The 6,937-nt window shown below is 46.8% G+C and overlaps 1 pseudogene; it reads right to left on the reverse strand.

The window, feature by feature from the left end:
• LOC105822881 overlaps positions 1-6,732 on the reverse strand; it is a 17,472-nt pseudogene extending 10,740 nt beyond the window's left edge.
• Between the last annotated feature and the right edge of the window lie 205 nt (positions 6,733-6,937).

The raw sequence follows: 6,937 nt of genomic DNA on the forward strand, positions 1-6,937 counted from the left end.
TCATCCTAGCTCACAGCAACCTCAAACTCCTGGGCTCAAGCGAGCCATCTGCCTCAGCTTCCCGAGTAGCTGGGACTACAGGTGCGTACCACCACACTCGGCTAATTTTTCTATTTTTAGTAGAGACAGGGTCTCACTCTTGCTCAGGCTGGTCCTGAACTCCTGACCTCGAGCGATCCTCCAGCCTTGGCCTCCCAGAGTGCTAGGATTACACACATGAGCTACCTCACCTGGCCGGCACATACTATTTTGAAAAAAATATTTTTAATGGCTGAGGAAGGTTATTGAGGCAAGTGGTTGAGAAGGCAGCCAGCCTTAGGGAGCCCCCACACACCGGTGTGGTGTGGAGAAGCACGGAGATCTCTCGGGGGCTGAGAGCTCGGGGAACCCCCAGGAGGCCCACAGGTGTTGGGAAAACACCAGGCGGTGGGCCTGCATAGGCCTGAGATTGCAATGAAGAGTGAGCCTGAAACTAACATGTTTTTCTATTTCTGCCACAAACAATACAGGCAAAAAATTTGGCTATTTACAGGGAGGTAAAACCATGCACCAACTAAATAGCACTTGGCTCCTGGTGACTCTCACAGTATTTATTGAATCAATGAAGAAAATCTATACTGGCTTCTAGGATTGGAGACCCAACAGAAAATCCAATTTGGCTCTATAAAAAAGCTGACATCTCTGGGAAGGGAGGACCCGAATGGGGGTAGAAGTCCTTCCTGCTGAGTGTGGAGCCGTAGGCAATTTGCTTAACCTCTCTCTGAGGTTCAGTTTCTTCATCTGTACAATGGAAGGTAATAATAACAATACCCTCTATTCTACTTGTAGGGCTGATTCAAGTATAGAATATACAAAAATACATTCTGTCAATTTTAAAGTGCTGTATCAGTTATATCTGTTGTCATTACTTGATGGAATCCTTATGGTCTTAGAGAAGCCAGTTCAGATACAGGCCTTGGGCAACCACTAGGGGTCAGGAGAGGACGGGGACGTTTCTTCAGGGACAGGTCTGTTTACCAAAGACCCTTCGTCTGCTAGCCCCACCTTCCCTCCGCTGTTTAGTTTTGTTTCCTTCTTCAGAGTGGGGGGCTAGTGTAGCCATAGAACTTTTTTCTTTGATCGTGGAATCAGCAAGAAGACTTGAGTAGGATGATGGCTTTATCTGGAACAGACAGGCGGGTGACTACCTTATAGCGCTTGGGCTGCAAGAGTAGGTGGGAAGACTAAAGTCCCAGGGCAGTGGCTGAGCTCTGACTTCATGAGATGGGAATTTGAGCAGGGAATGGAGGGGAATCAGGACAGTGCTACCTGCATCACAAAGTTCAAATGTGTCAGAATACCCGATGCTATCTGCATGTGTCTTCTTATGCTGGTGTTGCTGTTTTGTTTCTCCTGGGTTGGGGCTATTTTTCTCATTCTAGAAGATTTGAGCTGGGAAGAGCTCAGGGCTGAGTCCTATCACCTTTCTACTCCATCCTGATGTTCTTGAACTGAGGGACTCTCTCTGCCCTGATCTGTTTCTCCCCATCTGTATCTGTTTGTTGGTTTTTTACCGTATTTGTTGTTTTTTCTTTTCTTTTCTTTTTTTTTTTGAGACACAGTCTCCCTCTGTCACCCAGGATAGAGTGCAGTGGCGTTGTCATAGCTCACAGCAACCTCAAACTGGGCTCAAGTGATCCTCCTGCCTCAGCCTCCCGAGTAGCTGGGATTACAGGGATCCGCTACCATGCCCAGCTAATTTTTTTCTATTTTTAGTAGAGACGGAGTCTCGCTCTTGATCCGGCTGGTCTTGAACTCCTGAGCTCAAGTGATCCACCCGCCTTGGCCTCCCAGAGTGCTAGGATTACAGGCGTGAGCCACCACGCCCGGCCATAGACTGAATGCTTTTATTCCTCCTGATCCTCCTTCATATGTTGAAACCTTAATCCCTAATGCGATGGCATTTGGTGATGGAGACTTTGGGAGGTAAATAGGTCATGAGCGTCTAGCCCTCGTGGTGGGATTGGTGCCCTGTAAGAAGAGACAAGAGAGAGCTTGCTGCTTCTTTCTCTCTACACCACATGAGGACACAGCAAGAAGACGGCCGGCTGTAAGCCAGGAAGACAGCCCTCAGCAGACACCAGATCTGCCAGAGACTTGGTCTTGGACTTCCTAGAATCCAGAACCTTGGGAAATAAATGTTTATTGCTTAAGTCACCAGTCTATGGTATCTTATTATAGCCCCCTGAACTGACTAAGACACCCCTCCCAGGAATCATCACAGTTCCCACAAAGCAGGAGCTTTGTCTGCTTTGTGTAATGATGTGTGCCCAGCACATAGATCAGAACCCTGTCTGGCACACCAAGGTGCCCGATATTGTTGAATGAATGAAAGAATGCTAAATGTGTGAGAAGTTTGATATGAATTTTCCAGTATTGGTTTCTAGCTATACACCAGCATAAATATATTAAGGAGAACATAGGGGCTGAGCACAGTGGCTCACTGTAATCCTAGCACTTTGGGAGGCTGAGGCAGGAGAATAGCTTGAGCCCAAGTGTTCAAGATCAGCCCAGGCAACTTGATGTTGTTGAATGTCCTCTGGGGGGCAAAACAGCCCCTGGTGGAGAAGCACAGCTCTCTATAGATCTACATCCTTTACTGACTGCATCAGAATATTCCAGAGTGTGGCTGTGGAATTTTTTGGCTCATTCCTCACTGACATACAGTCGTTCCCAGGTCCTTGCCCACTCGAATGCTTATGTCGGTGTTTCTACAGGAAGCTTCCTAGAAGTGGGATTGCTGGACTGAAGGAAGGACACACGTGGACCAGTCCACGCCCCATTGCCAGTGCGTGACAGCCTGTTCCACTCCACGCTCGACGGCAGTGGGAATTGCCACTTTTTTATCTTTGCTAGTCTGAAGCTCTTTGTAAGCGACAGCGCTTCTCTTCTTGCTCTCTTGTATAATCGTATTGACCATTCCTTCTGGGAAAATGTTGAGTAACTGTAATGATCGGGAGGAAGCCCCTTTCTGCTCCTGACTTTAGCAGTGCACTTGGAAAAACTGTACCACACAGATAGGCATGGATCCGTTTCATATATATACAGACTCATTTTCCAAATACTTTGCAATGAGAGTTTTAATGGTCTTTGAACGTGAGGTTGTTTATAAGCTTTGAAGTTTCTATGTGGTTAAGGGGTTTTGTTTTTATTTTTATTATTTATTTCTAATTGTTTCAATGGTGGTCAAAGAATAGGGCCTGTCGTCTTTCTTTTGAGATTTATTGAGATTTCCTTTGTCCCCCGAGTCCATTTTTGTAAATGTTTGTAAACGTCACATTACCACTAGAACGTCAGCTCCATCAGAACAGACTTTCCCCCCAGTGTGTTCCCAAGGTATTGTTCAGGGTATTTGAACAATATTGGTGCTCAATATAAGTGCGTTAGGAGTGGCTGAGTGGCCCTTGTAAAGGTGTATTTATTGATCGTGACATATAACTTCTGAGAAACATTATTTTGCTTTTCAAGTATCTGGTATGTGAAGGGCTGAAAGGTGTTGCCACCTGTCTATTTTTCCATGTGTTTAAAAAACTTTTTCCTTTATATGTTTTTTAAAGAACCGCTTTATTAAAATATAATTTATATACCATAAAATTTACCAATTTTGAAGTGTACCATTCAGTGGTTTTTAGTATATTCACAGGGTTGTGTGACCTTCACTCCTATCTTATTTCAGAACATTTCCTCACTCCAGACTGAGATCCCACACCTGTCAGCTGTCACTCCTCCTTCCCCTTCCCCAGCCCCTGGCAACCACTAATCTACTTTCTGTCTTTATGGATTTGTCTATTCTGGACATTTCATACAATATGTGGCCTTTTGTGTCTGACTTCTCTTACTTAGCATAACGTTTTCAAGGCGCATTCATGTTGTAGCAAGTATCAGTATTTCATTACTTTTGATTGATGAATAATATCCCATTGCATGGGGATATTATTTATCCATCCATTTTATTTTATTTTATTACGTTTTGTTTATCCATACATATTATTTATCCATTCATTAGTTGATGAGCATTTGGGTTGTTTCCACTTTTTGCTATTATAAATAGTGCTGCTATGAACATTCTTGTAAGGTTTTTATGTGGATGTATGCTTTTTCATTTCTCTTAGGTATATATGTAGGAGTTAGATTGCTGGATCACTGTTATGTTTAACATTTTTAGGAATTGCCAAACTGTTTTCCCAAGTGGCTGCACCATTTTACAACCCTACTATTAATAACAATGTAAGAGGGTTCCAATTTATTCACTTCCACACCAGCACTAGTTATTATCTGTCTTTTTAATTTTAGCTATCCAGGTGCGTGTGAAGTGGTCTTATTTTGGTTTCGATTTGCATTTCCCTAATGACTGACAATATTGAACATCTTGTCGTGTGCTGATTCACCATTTGTCAAATCCTTTGCCTATTTCAAAATTGTTTGTCTTTTTATTGAGTTATAAGAGATTTTTTACAAATCCCTTATCAGATATATATGATTTGCAAATATTTTCCCCATTCTGTGGATTGTCCTTTCACTTTCTTGGTGTACCTATGTTTTTTTGTTTTTTTTTTTTGAGACACAGTCTCACTCTGCTGCTTGGGCTAGAGTGCCGTGGCGTCAGCCTAGCTCACAGCAACCTCAAACTCCTGGGCTCAAGCGATCCTCCTGCCTCAGCCTCCCGAGTAGCTGAGACTACAGGCATGCGCCACCATGCCCGGCTAATTTTTTCTATATATTTTTAGCTGTCCAGCTAATTTCTTTCTATTTTTAGTAGAGAAGGGGTCTCACTCTTGCCCAGGCTGGTCTCGAACTCCTGAGCTCAAACAATCCTCCCGCCTCAGCCTCCCAGAGTGCTAGGATTATAGGCGTGAGCCACCGTGCCCGGCCCGTGTACCTATGTTTTTATGTTGTGTTATTTGGTGCACATTTTATCTTCTGGGGTCTCATCCCCCTTAGTGTTGCAAAGAGATCTGCTTTGTTTCATGTAATTCTTTGAGTTGAATTAAACTCTGATCTTCATACCATGACCTCCATTTTCTTTTGCTTTGCATGTGCCTGTGTGTCTTTGCCCATTTTTAAAGTTTATACCGTTTTCCACGTTTCTCTTTTGAGCTTATAGTCAATGCTCAGTAAAGGTTTTATTCCTTCCTCCTCTCTGTCTTCACAGAATGCCCCTCCCCAGACCGGGCCCCGATGGAGTAGCCATTGCTGTCACTGGGTTCAGCTCCTGAATCCAGACTCCACACAACGTGGGGGCCCCTGTCTGCTCCTCCTCTGAGCCCGCCCCTCTCTGCCCTCCTGCTCCCATTCAAGGCCATTGGCAGGGCAGGCGCGCGCCCCTGAGCTGCCATTCTCCTTATGTCCACCAGGGGCCGCCACACTCCCGCCTGCGTTCCCTCCCAGAACCTGTGTTTTAATTAATCCAGTCCTTCCCCGGCCCATGTCTCCCAACACCACCCTCGGGTTTAAAGCCCCACAGCAGTTATAGAAGGAGCTCATCTTTGCAGCCGCCACAACATACACTGTCCTGTAGGACAGCGCAGTGCATCCCGGCTCCCCAATTCAATACCTCTGTGCTGCAGTCTCCTCATCTGCAAAACGGGAGCAGTGAATTCCACCTCACTCAGCAATAACATATATGGTGTTCGGCATTGTGCCTGGCATATAGTAGGTGCCTAATAAAAGCAAGTCATTTTTGCCGTCAAGGCTTCAAAGTCTGTCTCTCCACAACTGTCCCTAAGGCTCCCCAGGCCTGGCTGTACCCTTGGTTTCTTAGGCAATGGTGGGGACAGGGTTCCCTGGCGGCGGCTTCCCTGCCATTGTCATTGCATCATCCCACACGCAGCCTCGTGTGGCCCTGGAACCCTGTCTCTGCCACTTCTGTGGGAAACATGGGGGAGGGGGCTGTCTCAGGCCCTCTGTGCCCAGACAAGCTACTCTACACGTAAGCTAATCTCCCTTACGAGTAGGTACATGTAGGGTGTTCTGGGAGGTTGGCACCTCCACGCCTTCTTCGAGAAGCAGGCTGCTCCACTCCCGGAGCTCTGTGGGTCCCCAACATCAGCCCAGAGAATGGGGGAGGAGAAGGCCCTCCCGTGGTTAGCATTTTGACCAAGGCAAGGACCTCAATTTCAAAGCTCAGTGTGCAAGACCAGCTCCTTTTGTCTCTCTCCTCATTTCTTCTGGAACATCCCTGCCCTGAGGGCACTCTTGCTGCATCTTCATTGGGTGGTGTGATGTACTAAGGAAAGAAGCACAGTTAATATTTCCAAACAGCAGCCTGCCACACCTTTGCCCTGTTTTCTGGGTTCTCTGAATACAGACTGACTCATGGCCCGCAGCACCCTGGGGAGGTTTTGTGCTCCTGGTAATGTTGGGTGGAGCGAAGGGTGACGGGAGAGGTTTTCTGAGGGTCCGTGCTCGGCCCCTTCTGGGAGGGTAGACAAGTCAGAGTTCCTAGATGTAAACAACAGAGAACAGCTCTGGTTAACTACGGCCCGAAAAGAATTTTCTGGAAGGATGGTGGGTGGTCTGTAGAATCACAGGGTGAGCTGGAGAACCAGGCTTATAAATTGGGCAGGAGCCCAGACATCTGGGAGGCAGAACTCCAGAGAGGGACTTATGAGGTTGATCCTGCTGACCTCACGTCAACCACTGTCCCTTGATGCTGGCAGCTGGGCCCCAACACCAGAGGAGTGACATCGCCATGGTCCCAGCTTCTCTGTGACCCTCCGTCAGTGTCAGGGTCCTGGGCAGGGGGACCCTGGTTGAGCCCAAGCACTCCCTGCAGGGATCTGGGGGAGGCGAGCTTTGGCCCCCCTGGACTTCTGCAGGGTGACCCCTGCCTGCAGCTCAACGACAGCTCTCTGATTTCCCTGGATTTGCATTCGCCAAGAGGCCATCTGATACCGAG

The sequence above is a fragment of the Propithecus coquereli genome, unplaced genomic scaffold (genome assembly GCF_000956105.1).
Source record: "Propithecus coquereli isolate 6110/MARCELLA unplaced genomic scaffold, Pcoq_1.0 Scaffold119, whole genome shotgun sequence".
NCBI lineage: Eukaryota > Metazoa > Chordata > Mammalia > Primates > Indriidae > Propithecus > Propithecus coquereli.